This window comes from Ceratotherium simum, chromosome 15 (assembly GCF_057802395.1).
Source record: "Ceratotherium simum simum isolate JZ-2026a chromosome 15, ASM5780239v1, whole genome shotgun sequence".
NCBI classification, from domain to species: Eukaryota; Metazoa; Chordata; class Mammalia; order Perissodactyla; family Rhinocerotidae; genus Ceratotherium; species Ceratotherium simum.
In genome coordinates this window covers 26,368,365-26,384,300 of record NC_141914.1, presented here as the reverse complement: position 1 = coordinate 26,384,300, position 15,936 = coordinate 26,368,365, and the positions used below count along the sequence as shown (strand labels likewise).

Genomic DNA, 15,936 nt, shown 5'->3' with positions numbered 1-15,936 from the left:
AGAATGCTTTTAAAATTTTTCCCATTGTCCCTTGCTGTGGTCTGAATGTATTCCCCTAAAATTCATATGTTGAAATCCTAATGCCCAATGTGATGGTATTAGGAGTTGAAGTCTTTGGGAGGTTATTAGGTCATGAGCGGGGAGCCCTAAGGAATGGGATCAATGCTGTTATAAAAGAGGCCCTAGAGAGCTCCCTTACCCCTTTTCTGCTGTGTGAGGATACAAAGAGAAGTCTGCAACCTGGAAGAGGGCCCTTACCTGACCATGCTGGCACCCTGATCTTGGACTTCCAGCCTTCTAGAACTGTGAGAAGTAAATTTCTGTTATTTATAAGCTGCTCATTCTGTGGTATTTTGTTATAGCAGCCCTAATGAACTAAGAGCGTTCCAGAGGAGTAATTACACTGGGTATAGAATTCTTGGTTGGCAGTTCTTTTTTTCCTAGTATTCAAAAAATACTTTGCCCCTTTTTTTTGGCCTCTATGGTTTCAGATGAGAAATCTGGTGTCATTTGAATTGTTGTATCATTATAGGTAATATATCATTTCTGTCTGGCTATCTTCAAAGTTCTTTCTTTGTCTTTAGTTTTTGAACGTTTAATTATGATGTCTTGGTGTAAAATTTCTTTGGGTTTATCCTGTTTTGAGTTTGCTCACTTTTTGGGATCTGCGAGTTTGTATTTGCCACATTTGAGAAGTTTTTAGCCATCGTTTCTTTAAATACTGTGTCAGGCCATCTCTCTGTCTCCTTTCTTTTTGGGCCTCCATTGACATGAATGTTGGATCTTTTGTTATTGCTCCACAGTTCCCCAAGACTCTGTTAACTTTTCTTCAGTCTGTTTTCTCTCTGTTGTTTAGATTGGGTGAATTCTAGTTTTCTGTCCTCAAGTTCAAGGATTCTCTTCCCTATCATCTCCGTGTTTGTACTGAACCTATCCAGTGAGTTTTAAAATTTTCTGTTGTATTTTTTAGTTCTATAATTTTCTTTTGCTTTTTTTTTATAACTTCTGTTCCTTTGCTGAGATTTTTTATTTTTTCACTGTTTTCAGGAGAATTTAAAGTTGATTGCTGAAACACTTTTATTATGTTTGCTTTAAAATCCTTGTCAAATAATTCCAACATCTGATTCATCTCTGTTTTGGCCTTAGTTGGTTATCTTTTCTCACTCATGTTGTGATTTTCTTGGGTCATTTTCTATGTTATCTATTAATGTTAGGAGCCTCTGGACCATATTTACATTTTTTATTTTAGCAGACAGTCAGGTTTAACATACAGATCTTGGCCCACTTTTGTGGGCTGTGATTCTAATGGCAGTTCTTTTCAGAGCCTTTGTGGTCAGCTTGATTTGTCTGATGCTGGCTGGGCTCCCACTGGTCCTTGTTGGTGCTGTCTGAGGTGCAGAAGGGATTTTCCCATGCCAAGCTTCTTGGCTTGGGATGTCTTTTGATGGGAGAGGATTGTGGTGGGATCCTCCTACTGGTGTTCCTCCCTCCCCACCCCCCATTCTTCCCTGTCTTGTGTCTCTGGGTGAGAGAGGAGAGTCTTGGCTCCAACAGAGCTGCTTGCTCTGTCTGGGTCCCTCAGTTTTGTCCACTTGCCTCTAGGTAGAAAACAGGAGTCTCAGGTCAGGTGGGGAAGGAAGAGTTGCTTCCCTTGGTCTTTGTTGTTGGCTAGGCTCCTGGTTGATCTCCCTCGCTTGATATTGCAGAGAGATTCCCATTTAATTTGGGGGAGGAATGTGACTCTGTGGTCTACCTTCTGTTGCTAAATTGGTGGTCGGGAAATACCAGTCTGGGTTGCCTTTTTCTATTGGGTGTGGGGACAAAAAACACCCCACTGCTCTTTGGTTTCTCCAGTACTGGAGTCCCAAACTGGTTTGCTGCCTTCTTAACACTTTTCAGAGTTTTTCTTTGGTTGTCTCTTGTGTTATTTCCGTGGTTTATAGTTGTGCTTAGTGAAGAGGGGCAGGGAAAAACAGATCTATGCCATCTTATCTAGACTGGAAGTTCAAGTCCCTTAATTTTTGTGAACCTGCATCATCTCCATCTAGTGGGTTATTTCAGCTTTGAAGATAGTGGTATATGGATATGTGCTTTGTGAACTTTTAAGCACTATATAGATGTTTGCTTTAGTTACAGACTACAGTGTTGGACACCTTGGGAGTTTTTGGGAGGTCAGTTATAACCAGTTCAAGAGAGTGTCAAGGAATAGATGCATGCTGTTTGCTAGGCATCTATCACATAAACAGAATTTTGATATCTAGTTAATTAAAATGAGGTTATGAATTCTGGATATTTTCTTTAAAGATAGGTTTGTTTAATAGATTATTTGTATTTAAGATGTTCAATAATTCCAGTAATATGTAATAGTATTTTAATATTAATAAACATTTTTCAAAACAGTACTGAAAATCATGTATTATGCAGCCAATTTAATCTATTTCTAATTCATAGATTGAAAAGGAAAGATAAAATGTCCTGCTTTTACATTCTCTAGTTTTATAAGGGAATAAATTAGCCCCAAATAAGAAAATGTCCATTCTACATTAGTAGAAGCTAGTGTTTCTAAATGAGTTAACTTGTTAAATCGATTTCTACTATTTGAAAAATAATCTCACTACAAACATATTTCATGAATTGTTCAAGCTTAATACAGTTATTGCAATTATGGAGAAATCACTGGACTCCTTTGCAGCCACTTCTTGAGATATTCTCTGATTGACTCTGATGGCAAATTTCAGTTTCCTCATCAGATTAAAAACCGTTTCTTTTATGTGTGGTCACACCTCTACATTGTGTCTAGTGCCTAGTGTAATTCTGGGCATGTATTCTAGACGGAGGAGATGAGAGTGATTGACTCTGGTATTGAATAAGGTGAAAATTGTCAAAAGATAAACTGGCTTTTTATGGACTATTTGCAAGTTTTTAAATGAGAGTACTTAATTATATTTTATATTAAAATAATTCCAGTTCCCTCTTGTTGTCTTTGACTTTTAATAATATTTTAACAGTATATTTTTGTTCACAAAGAATTACCACTATAAAAAATCAAATTTAAATAGTTAACCTTTAATTTTTTTTGTGAGGAAGATCAGCTCTGAGCTAACATCCGATGCCAATCCTCTTCTTTTTGCCCAGGAAGATTGGCCCTGGCCTAACATCTGTGCCCATCTTCCTCTACTTTATGTGGGATGCCGCCACAGCATGGCTTGACAAGTGGTGTGTCGGTGCGCGCCCAGGATCTGAACGGGTGAACCCCGGGCCGCCGCAGTGGAGCACATGCACTTAACCGCTACGCCACCAGGCTGGCCCTAACCTTTACTTTTTATTTATTTATTTATTTATTTATTTATTTATTTTTAAGATTTTATTTATTTTATTTTTCCCCCCAAAGCCCCAGTGGATAGTTGTATGTCGTAGCTGCACATCCTTCTAGTTGCTGTATGCGGGACTCGGCCTCAGGGTGAACGGAGAAGTGGTGCCTCGATGCGCACCCGGGATCCGAACCCGGGCCACCAGCATCGCAGCGCGCGCACTTAACCACCAAGCCACAGGGCCGGCCCCTAACCTTTACTTTTTAAATGGGTATTCCTATAATCTTTTCTAGGGTTCCTTTTGTTATTACAGTAGAATAATTTTTGTGTTATAAACATCAGATGAATTTAATTTTCTCTGTTTATTTACATCATAACTATTATTGTAGATAGCATTTTAATTTCACATTTTATGTTCATTGATGTTATACTTAAACTTCAAAGATGTTTATTTTTTTTTGACTCCCAGGACATTGCTAAGAGTAACATTAAATATATTTTAAATTGGGAATGACCCTTTCCTGTGGTGCTAAGTTAGAGTAGGCATTTATTAGGAGATAGAGGATCTGGTTGAAGTGTTTGCCTTGACACTTAGGTGTTGTGTAGCCTTGGGTACTTAATCTTTTGAACCTCAGTTTCATCATCTATAGAAAAGAGACAAACAATAATACCTGCCCAGGTAGTTGTAGGAGGTCAAATGAAATGTGACATGTGAAAGCACTTCGTAAACTGTGTGAAGTACTTTATCAGAGTATGCTTGTGTCATCTTTGAGGAGATCATTTGAAAATTTGCCTGAGTGATCTTGATGATCATAGGACAAAGTATTTTACAATTATTTACACAATTAATGTGTATTCGGTAAAAATTCATGTGAAAATAAGGCAGCTTTTCCTTGATTTTAGTGGCTCACTAATCTTAAAAACTAATTTCTATTAGTAAATTTGGGGACGGATTACGTAGTTGCTTGATAGTTTATCATCCCCACTGTGATAGGATTAGTTTTGGGGAGGTGTCTCCCCTCGATAGGTGATTTAAAGGTTACTTCTATCTTGTTAGTGGTTTATAGTCTTAAGGAGTTTATAAAAATACTTACTGTTGTGTTTTCTAATGTGGGTGGACAGTTGGTTTCTTGTTTGACAAATGTTTACTGGTTAAGTGATTTGAAAAGGTCAAGGGCAGGTGAAATTTTCAGTTGGTGGCTTTATTTTACTTACTTTCATCAACTGTTTTTAAGAATTTGATTACTCCTTTGTAGGATTTTCTTTCTCAACTAAGTGGATTAACTACATTAATTGTGAAATTTATAAGATTTTGGCTTGAATTTTGGTGAAACTAGAAATGGAAAATGGTTCCAGAAAGACCTGGGTAGGGCAGTTTCTGGGGTGGTTGGTTTGAATTTGTTGGGCTGTCATTCCTCCTTGGGATAGATCTTGTCATGAAAAGTATACCATTAGACCATCATGCAGATAAAGTTCTAATAACTTTAATTTTCAAAGCCGTTAGTGTAAATGAAAAGAACACGTTTGTCTGTGCTTTGTTACTGAATAGAAATTCTAACCGTATTCATAGAAATCTCTTGCCTGGAATAAGCTTTTTTCTTTACCTTTTTTAAAACATCATTCAGAAAGCATCATTAAATCACAAAAGTAAGAACTAAGGTAAAAGTAGAACTTGACTAATTACTTAAAACATGATCTAGTTAAAAGATGCTAAAAGACTTGAAGCGTTTTTCATTTCAGATTCTTAGGCCCGTGTTTGCTGTGATTTATTCTTCCATTGCTTTGGGCTTTTGACTGCATTTAAAGGGCAGAGGTAGCCTTTTTATTAGGCAGTGCTTATGGGACCATAAACAGTTAAACATTTGTAAGCATAGACATTTCAATGAAACTTTAAAAATGGGGCTTTAAAAAAGATAATCTTAGTTAACCAAGAACTATATTCTTTATCAGTGAATAGCTTTTCTAGAATGGTCATATTGGAAAGTAACATTAAGGTACATGGTATAATGAAATAATTATGAAATGGTTAAGTTTTGATTAGATTCATTTTTATATTAAATTTTATTTATGGAGTTAGAAATTCATATTCTTGACAATTTTTGTGGGGATTTCTTCTGCTAACACATTCTTATCTGGATTTTGAGACAGTTATTCATAAAACCTCATCTTTTGCAATCTTACTTTTCTAGGCAAAGATGACATTTGTTTTTTTTATTTTTATTTTTTTAATTTTTTTTTTAAAGATTTTATTTATTTATTTTCTCCCCCAAAGCCCCAGCAGATAGTTGTATGTCATAGCTGCACATCCTTCTAGTTGCTGTATGTGGGATGCAGCCATGGTATGTCATAGCTGCACATCCTTCTAGTTGCTGTATGTGGGACGCAGCCTCAGCATGGCTGGAGAAGCGGTGCGTCGGTGCACGCCCGGGATCCGAACCTGGGCCGCCAGCAGCGGAGTGCCTGCACTTAACCGCTAAGCCACCGGGCCGGCCCGGCAAAGATGACATTTGAAACATACTTTGGTAGACTGAAAGTGCGCCCTGCAAATGACATAAAGATAAACTTTGAAAATACTTTATGAGAAAGAAGTTGTCTAGGTTCTTAGAACCAAAGATGAAGCATATGAAATATTTGAAAAAAGTAAAGAAGCTCTTCTTATTTATTGTAAAGTCCATGCAGTTTTTGTAGTTTTTCTAACAGAGTACTTCTGAAATTTGTTATTAGCATTCTTTTAAAACAAAGACTGGGAATTATGTTAGGTAGGGTTCAACTATTCTTTACATTGCGGAGAATTATCGTTTTCCATTTGATACTGTGTTTTGTAAAGTTTACGGTAGACTCATCAGTAGATTGGACCTCTTTGTTGTTAAGACCTTTAAGCCTTTTCAGGGAAATTTCCAAGCTGAAGGGAAATGTTGCCAAAACCCCAATAGGCTGGTTTTGATACTGGGTTACACTGTTTCATTAGGATAATGTGACTTCTCTAGATGCCTTAGTTTTGCTATCTGTGATTCCATAATTGAGAGAGAGTGTTGTGTGGTGGTTAAGCTTCTAGAGCTTGATTTCCTGGGTTGGAGTTCAGCTTTAATCATTTAAAAAATATTAAGTATCTACTATGTGCAGACACTGTTTTAGGCACTTGAGATGTATCTATGAACAAAACAAGAATTCCTGCCCTTGTGGAGCTTATAGTTGGGGGCAGGAAAACTGTAAACATCATGAATAAGTAGGTTACATAATATGTTAAGAGGTGATAAGTACAATGAAAAATGTATAACAGATGAAAGGAGGATTGGGTGAATGTATGTGGGGGCAGGTTATAATTTTAAATAGAATGGCAGGAAAGAGCCTCATTAACAAGTTAATAATTGAGCAAAGACATGAAGTAGGTAAGGGATTTAGTTATGAGGATCTTTGGGGGAAGAGTGTTTCAGGCCTAGGAACCTAGGAACCACCCGCACAGTAGGCCCTAAGGCGGTAGCGTGTTAGAAGATAAGGAGGTCAGGTCAGTGTGTGAGAATGTCAGAGTGAAGTGAGCAAGGGGGAGAGTATAGAAGATTAGATCTGAAAGATGAGATGGGGGTGGGGGCGGTGGTGCAGGGATAGCACAATAGATTGTGGAGGGCCTTGTAGACCATTATAAGAACTTTAGTTCTGCCATCTACTAGTTTTATAACCTTTGGTAAGTTACTTAACCTTCAGTTTTCTCTTCTGTAAAATGTGAATAATAATAGCACCAATCTCATAGGTTTGTTGTTTGGATTAAGTGAATTAATACTTGTAAAGTCCTAGGAACACTACTAAGCAAACTTAGCCAAGCAAACACTGCTTAGCATTCTTGAATATAAAATCAGCATTAAAAGGTCACTTCTGAGCAACCTAAGTGCCCATCAAGGGACAAATGGATGAAGAAGATGTGGGATATATGCACAATGGAATACTACTCAGCCATAAGAAACAATGAAATCCAGCCATTTGTGACAACATGAATGGACATTAAGGGTATTATGCTAAGAGAAATAAATCAGAGGGAGAAGGTCAAATACTGTATGATCTCACCCATAAGTAGAAGATAAAAACAACAAATAATCACATAGAGACAGAGATTGGATTGGTGGTTACTAGAGGGGAGGAGGGGAGGGAGGGGGGAAAAAGGGCTTATTAGGCACATGTGTGTGGTGATGGACTGTAATTAGTATTTGGGTGGTGAACATGATGTAATCAATGCAGAAATAGACTATAATGATGATGGCTGAAATTTATACAGTGTTACAAACCAATGTTACTGCAATAAAAAAAAAAGGTCAGTTCTTCCTTTTCTTTTGGAAAGGTAGCAAAGGGAGAATTAATTACTCCCTGCTTTGATTTTTCTATAATAAATTGCTTAAACTTCAATTATAGCACTTATGTTTTCATCACAAGTGTTATTTGTTGTGTGTGTACCATCCTTGCGAAATTGTGAACTTCTCTGGATGGAGACTATGCATGTCTAGGAGTCTTAGATAGTATGTTGTACGTACATATCAGGTAATCAAAAATGTGGACTCAATGGCAAAAATGTTGGCTTAATGAATCAGACCACCTGCTGGTAAATATATTGGACTACTGCCAGTCTATCAAAACTGAATAATGGAAGGACGGTAGCTAATGGTCCCTGCAAAATATTTCATTTATTTTCTTTCTTAATATATATTTTTAGTCTTAACTGACTGTTTATATCTGCATAAGTGATTATAATCAGAGAATAATTAGTCAGTAAAGTCTTCAATGAGAGGAATTGCTAAGCAGGAATTTTCGCTAACTCCTGAAGAAGGAGAGTGGGGCGGGGAAAGAGGAAGATCTTAACTGACCATTGGGTGGTTGTCCAAGTACCTTCATACCTTTCTTTTTGTACTTACAGGGTCTTAGTTTCTAACTTGGTAGGTTCTTTTCTTCTCCCCATTCTTGGTGGAGAAGAGTGGGAGAGAAGACAGAGGGATAGAGACTTGGAAGGAGAAATGAAATTGGTAGATGACGCTAAATTAATTAGGGTTCCAAAAACAGAGATTATGTGGCAGGTGAGTTAGGGGAAATTGTGGGTTGCCATGGAGCGGAAAGGTTATGATGGGAAAGATATTCCAGAATTTCTGTTTATAGATTGAGACTTTGAGGTTGTATGATTTTGTGCGTGTCGGGGGGTTCTGTATGTGGGAGAGAGGCATGTTGCCTTTTCTTCTTGCTTCACTATTTGTTTTTGTTTCTTTCTCTCTTAACATATCTGATTATATTCTTTGATGTATAACAGCCTTAATTTAGGGCTTTCAATAAAAAGTGATGCAAGAAGGTGAGTAGGCTTTTTGTGAAAATGTTTTCAACAGAATATTAACATTTCAGAAACATTTGTCCAGTCTGTAGATGTTACCATATTATGTGTTGGCATATGTAATATTGTCTTGATTGTGGACTAGATGTATCAAATTAACTTTAAAAAAGATTCATAATGTAATACTAAAATGTATAATTTGAAGACATTTTGTTTCCTGTCCTGTATATAGACTTTGCCATTCTTTTTCTGTTCAACTTTACTCTATTCCTGTGGCTCTGTTAGAAATTCTACAAATTGATTACAGTAAAGAACATAGAATAGTGAATAGTAGTGTAGTGCAGATACAGGTTCACTTTAACTGTTTTTTTTTTTTTTAATAATTTTATTTATTTATTTTTCCCCCAAAGCCCCAGTAGATAGTTGTATGTCATAGCTGCACATCCTTCTAGTTGCTGTATGTGGGACACGGCCTCAGCATGGCCGGAGAAGCGGTGCGTCGGTGCACGCCCGGGATCTGAACCCGGGCCGCCAGTAGCGGAGCGCACTCACTCAACCGCTAAGCCACAGGGCCGGCCCTCACTTTACCTGTTTTTAATGTCTGCCATAATAGTGGAGTTTTGCAGCTTTTATTATCTTTTTTTATACTATCACTATAGAAATAGATATTTAAAAATACTTTTACGTAATTGAGAGGAATGGCATATTTGCTCTTTTGAATGTTTGGGAACCAGACTTTGAGGCAGTTAAGAGCTTAGTAGAAATAAATTATTTTAAAATAGATTTTTTGTTTGTAACTAGTTTTGCAACAAAGCTACTGACTGGCTAAGGACTAGAAAATGCTGAATGATCAGAAAGGATGTAGTTTTTGTAATCCCTTGATGAAATTATATAAACACAGCTTTGAATTAATATACTTGGTTTTTTGTTAAGATTTAAAGTTTCTTTAATTGTTCTGCTTTTACATTTAAGCTTTTCTTGATTTGCAGGATATTTATTGAGCCCTAAAAATGTGTTAGGACTGTTACATAAAATACTTTATTATTTCTGAACAAAAAATTATATTTGGCCTATTCTTTTTTTCTAATAAAATTTCAGCTTTCAATCTTCATTACTTTCATTTCATATACCAGGAAAAAATATCCCAGTTACACGAAGAAAATGATGTCCAATATCAATGCAATACCAATATGGGGTGTTAATGTTCTGTACTAGTCTCTGCTGAAAGGTTAATTACAGCATGACATTTAAAAAATATCTATGGACCATTTTAGCCTTATTAAATAAATACCTTTGCCTTGAAAATTTTAAATACTTAATATTTTCGTATTTTCAGAAACTGTATTCTTAATATATTTAGACTTCTGGGCTAACGGAAGTGTTCTGTGGGATTTCATCAGGAAATAGTACTATTTGAGTAATAGAGAGTATCAACATATGATTTTAATGAAATACATTTTGTGCCCTCCTTCCTATTTTAAGTTGTTTAAGATAATTCTAGGTTATTGCCCTGATTTTAAAGAAACCTTAATTCTCAACTACAAGTTAAATTTGAAAAAGTCCGGTTAGTGTCTGGGTCTTTTCTTATCTCTGTCATACCATTTAGCACTGAGGGTCATTGTGGTTGAACTAAGTGTTAATTGCTACTAATTTTATTTAATCCAACAGTGTCTACCATGGAATTTTGTTAGATTTAGCACATTTGATGTAACTATTTTACCTGACTTAAGAATATGTCTAATCTTGATTTTTTGGGGGGGATAACCTGTATTTTTGTACTTTTGTAGGATAGAGGGAGGAATCAACAGCTTGGAAATTCAGCCAAGTGATCTGGCGGGATGGGCATTTGCCTGACATATTTTATAGAGGTAATCTAACACTGTTTCACTGAATCTTTAATTTTTACCTGTGATAGATGCCTATGTGCTTGAACAAGAGCACACCTATCAAAATTGTTGGGTGGTATTCTGCATTTACTGGATAATCCCGTTTTCCTTTTATTCCGCCTTATATATAGCATGACTATTACATATACATAGTATGATATCACTCTATATAGATATAAACATCCATACATTGAAAAGAATTAATGTTTGTAGTTTTATAGGGTGAAGACCATTTTCTTGTCACTTAACTAGATTACTTGCATGTCTCTTTTTTAGGCCCCAGTTGCCTTATTTTAGGAAGACAGGTGATCCTTTCTTGTTGACCTATGTTGGTAGATATATGAGACTTGTGCTTTTATCTTTCAAACAAAGTGAAAGAAAATTAAATATTTAACAGTTTTCAGAGTATTTACATATCTGTCAGTGCCACATATTCTCCTGTCAATTAATGATCATAAAAATTCTCAAGTTTCTTGTAAATTTTACTTGTTTGAGAATTCTTTTAAAATGACAATGTGAAAATATTAGCGGTTTTAGTGGGCATATTTTAAGATTTCCTTCTCTTTCCATATTTTTTGGTAATTGTCCTGTTGAATATTTCTCAGTCCTCACCCAGGTTTATTATAAGAGGAGTACACACTTAAGTAGAAGGTGAAAAAAAGGCTTTCCCCATTCCCGTTCACTATTAACATTTGTGTGTGTGTGTGTATGTATGTGTGTGTCCTTGCAGACGTTTTCTATACATATGCAAGCATTTATATGTATACCTGTGTTTACATAATCTTTACACAAATGAGATCACACCATACATATTGTTTAGCAACATGTCTTTTTGTTGTTAACTTCTATATCTTTGCATATTGTTCCTTCTCATTTCGTTCTTTGTAGTATTCCAATATTTGGATGTACATAATTATTTTAACTAGCCACCTATTTATGGATATTTAGGTTGTTAGTGTATTTTTTGCTGTAATAAATGGCAGTGTAATGAATATTCTTGGATACATCTTTGCACATATTTTAAAACATATCTGCAGTATAAATTCCTAAGGGAAAAATTGTTGGGCCAAAAACTGTGTACATTCAATAATTTGGTAGATGAATTGCCTAACTAAAAAAATTGCACCCATATCAGTAGTCTAGGAAAATGAGAATTTCTTTATCTGTTTGACAACAGTAGCTAGTGTCAAACTCTTTAATATTTGTCAGTTTTTTGTCGTTTAGTGTTGCTTTTCAAAATTTCATTATTGGTGAATTTGAGCATTTTTTCCATGATTACTGGCCATATGTATATTTTCAGTGATCTTTTTGATCGTGTGCTTGAGCCCGTGTCATTTGTTAGGCAAACTATTTTCACTCAATTTTTGCTTATTTCAATTTTGTTTTTGTTTTTGCCTTGTAGAAGTTCTAATTTTTTTTTTTTGGTGAGGAAGATCAGCCCTGTGCTAACATCTGTCAATCCTCCTCTTTTTTTTTTTTTTTTGCTGAGGAAGACTGGCCCTGGGCTAACATCTGTGCCCATCTTCCTCCACTTTATGTGGGACGCCACCACAGCATGGCTTGCTAAGCAGTGCATCAGTGCGCGCCCGGAATCCGAACCGGTGAACCCCGGGCCGCCGCAGTGGAGCATGAGCACCTAACCGCTTGCGCCACCGGGCCGACCCCTAGAAGTTTTAATTTTTTATGGTTGAATTTAGTGATCTTTTTCTTCGTGGCTGGGGTGAGGGTGGGTTTCTGTGTAAGGTTTAAAAGGTGTTCACCATTGATTGTAGAACTCACTTTTTCCTCCACGTTATAAAATCTCTGAATGACATAAATCGCTGACTCGTCATAGTTTGACATTATTTTCTTTCTTAGTGACACATAACATAGTTTCATGTCTTAAGATTGGTAGTTTTATATTCGGTGAACTATGGTACTTGAAAAAAGTTTTGCAGGTTTTATATTACTTTTTATGGCTTAAATTATTTAAAATCTTGATTTATTTTGAATATATTTGGTATAAGCAATAAATGTAGAGATCCAGCTTTACTTTCTTCCAGATGACTAACCAGTTGTCCCCATTCCAATTATTGAATGATGCATTTCTTTTTTACATGTTTGAAATGTCACATTTATCATATACTAAATTTCCATGTTTTGGGGAGCTTGTTTCTGAAATCAGTTCTGTTTAATTCATCTGCTTGCCTGTTTTTGTACTGACGGTCTAGTGGTTAAGATTCAGTGCTCTCACCACGGTGACGAAAGTTCGTTTCCTGGTCAGGGAACCGCAGCACCCATGTCTTGGTTGTCACACTGTGATGGCTGCTGTTGCTGTGTTGCTGAAAGCTATGCCTCCGGCATTTCCAATTCCAGCAGGGTCACCCGTAGTGGACAGATTTCAGCGGAGTTTTCAGACTAGACAGACTAGGAAGAAGGAGCTGGCCACCCACTTTCGAAAAAATTGGCCACCTGTTAACCCTGTTAACAGCAGTGGAGCATTGTCTGATAGAGCGCCAGAAGGTGAGAGGGTGGCACAACAAGACCAGACAGAGTCCTGCTCTGCTGTACACAGGGTTGCTAGGAGTCAGAATTGACTCGACGGCACTAACAAAACAAATAGTATTAAGAGAATTCAGTAAAGAAACTGCTTATAAAGTTAATATACATAAATAATTTTTTTATACAAATAATAGACATTAGGACTAATAAAGGAAGAAAAGGTGTACGTTAACAATAACAACTAAAAAGATAAAATGTCTGGTAGCAATCTACTTGAAGAAAATTTTGAAACTGCTAAGGGATAAGAAAAATTTGGATCAATTCAAATTTTTGATGGGAAGATATGATATAAAGCTGTCATTCCATTATAGAAATAAAATTGATTTTTGTTTATTGATTTAATATCTGTGACCTTGCTGAACTCGTTTATTCTCTTAGCTTTTTGTGGATCCATTGGGAAATTTCTACATACGGCATCATATCACTAGAGAATAAAGATGGTTTTGTTTCTTCTTTTCTAATCTGGATGCCTTTTGTTGTTTTATTTTTGCCTGCTTTATTTTACTAGCTAGAACCTTAAGTACAATGTTGAATAGAAGTGGTGAAAACGGGCATCCTGATTTTCAAGAGGAAAGCATTCAGTGTTTAACCAAGAAGTATGATGTTAGTTGTGGGTTTTTTGTTGATACCTTTTATCAGGTTCAGGACATTCTCTTCTAGTCTTGGTTTGTTGAGAGTTTTTTATCATGAATGGGTGTTGAATTTTGTCAAATACTCTTTTCTGTGTCTATTGAGATAACAATGTGGCTTTATCCTTTATTCTCTTCATATGATATGTTATTACATTAATTGCTTTTCAGATGTTAAACTACCTTTGCATTCGTAGGATAAATCCTACTTGGTCATAGTGTATAGGCCATTTTATGTGTTGCTAGATTCAGATTGCTAATATTTTGTAAGGATTTTTGTATCTATGTTTATGAGAGACATTGGTGTGTAGTTTTAATGTGATGTGTTTGTCTGACTTTGGTATCAAGGTAACTCTAGCTTCATAGATTGTGTTGTAAAATGTGTTGTCATTCTCTGTTTTGTGAAGGAGTTTGTGAAGAATTGGTATTTCTTTCTTAAATATTTGATGGAATTCATCCGTGAGGCTGTTTGGGCCTGGTCTTTGTAGGAAGATTTTAAAATACTATTCAGTTTGTGTATTTGTTATATTTAGATTTTTCTATTTCCTGTTTAGTCAGTTTTGATAATATATGTCTTTTTAGGAATTTGTCCATTTCATAGAAGTTGTCTAATTTCTTGGCATAAATTTGTTTATAATATTCCTTCCCTTATAATTCTCGTAAGGTTTTTGGTGTCAGTGATAGTGTCCCATCTTTCATTGCTGATTTTGGTAATTTGTGTTTTTTTCTCTTTGTTCTTGGTCAGTCTACCTAAAAGTTTGTAAATTTTGTTGATCTTTTTTAAAGAATCAAGTTCTTCTCTATTTTTCTGTTTTGTTTCATTAATTTCTGCTCTAATCCTTATTATTCTCTTTTTTTAGCTTGCTTTTGGGTTTAGTTTGTCCTTTTTCTGGTTTATTAAGGTAGAGACTCATGTTATTGATTTGAGACTCTTCTTTTTTTCAAATATGTACTTAAAGTTAAAAATTTCATTCCATGTACTGCTTTAGCTGCATCCCATAAATTTTGATGTTTGTTTTTGTGTTCATTCAGTTAAAAATATTCTCTGATTTCTCTTTTAATTTATTTTTTGACCCATATATTATTTAGAAGTGTGAAGTTTAATTTCTAAGCACTTGAGGATTTTTCAGTTTCTAAATTTAGTTGATATCTAATTTAATTCTGTTATGGTTAGAGAATATGCTTTGTATGACTTCAATCCTTTTAGATTTATGAGACTTGTTTTATGGCCTAGCATTTGGTCCGTGTGCTTTATATATTCTGTTGTTTGCTGGAGTTTTCTGTATATGCCAGTTAGGTCTAGTTGGTTGATAGAGTGTGGTTGAAGTTTTCTGTGTCTTTTCTAATTTCCTATCTAGTTATTCTATCAATTATTTAGAGTTGGGTATTGACATCTCCAACTATAATTGTTAAATTTTCTGTTTTTCTTTTCAATAATGTTAGTTATTGCTTCATTATTTTGGGGCTGTGTTTTAGGTACATAAACATTTATAATTGTTATAAAATATTCCTGGTTTATTGACTCTTTATCATTATGAAATATCTTTCTATGTCTTCAGTAATATTGGTCTTAAAGTCTATTTTGTCTAATATTAATATAACCACTCTGGCTTTCTTATGGTTACTGTTTCCATAGTATATCCTTTTTTCCCCTTCTTTTTACTTTCAGTCTTGAATGTAAAGTGTGTCTCTTATGGACAGCATATGGTTGAATCTTGTTTTTTTTGTCCAATCTGACAGTCTCTGCCTTTCCATAGGACTGCTTAGACCATTCACATTTAATTATGGATATGGTTGGATTTACCTCTGCCATTTTGCCATTCGTTTTATCTGTGTCTCTTAAGGTTTTTGTTCCCCTGTGCCTCCTTTACTGCCTCCTTATGTGTTAAATATTTTTTAGTGTGCCATATTAATTACTCCATTGATTTTTTAACTAAATATAATTTAAGATATTTTCTTTGTAGTTGCTGTAGGGTTTACACTATGCATTTGAATAGTCTGCTTAATATTAACACTAACTCAATATAACTAAAATACAGAAACTTGGCTCTAATATAGCTCCATTTTCTCCCTCCTCTATTGTGCCACTGTTGTTATAAATATTACATATATATACTGTAAATCTATCAATACAATGTTAAAATCATTGCTTTATACATTCTTATGTCTTTTAAAGATAAGAGAGGAAATGAGAAAAATATAGAGTTTTTTAGTGTGACCCACATATCTACCATTTCTGGTGCTCTTTTTTTTTCCTGTATATTAGA

At 35.3% G+C, this 15,936-nt stretch overlaps 1 protein-coding gene across 6 annotated transcripts in view; it reads left to right on the top strand.

Annotated features, from left to right (window-relative positions):
• ZNF148 (zinc finger protein 148) overlaps nucleotides 1–15,936 on the top strand; it is a 122,582-nt gene that overhangs the window by 22,701 nt on the left and 83,945 nt on the right. For 3 of the 6 annotated variants that reach the window (XM_004424510.3, XM_087439736.1, XM_087439738.1), the window contains exon 2: nucleotides 10,401–10,481. The exons of 2 other annotated variants lie outside the window; for them this stretch is intronic. The gene's annotated coding sequence lies outside the window, so the exon portion shown is untranslated. The remainder of the gene's footprint in view (nucleotides 1–10,400; nucleotides 10,482–15,936) is intronic. One more of the 6 variants, XM_087439735.1, reaches the window with a different exon arrangement.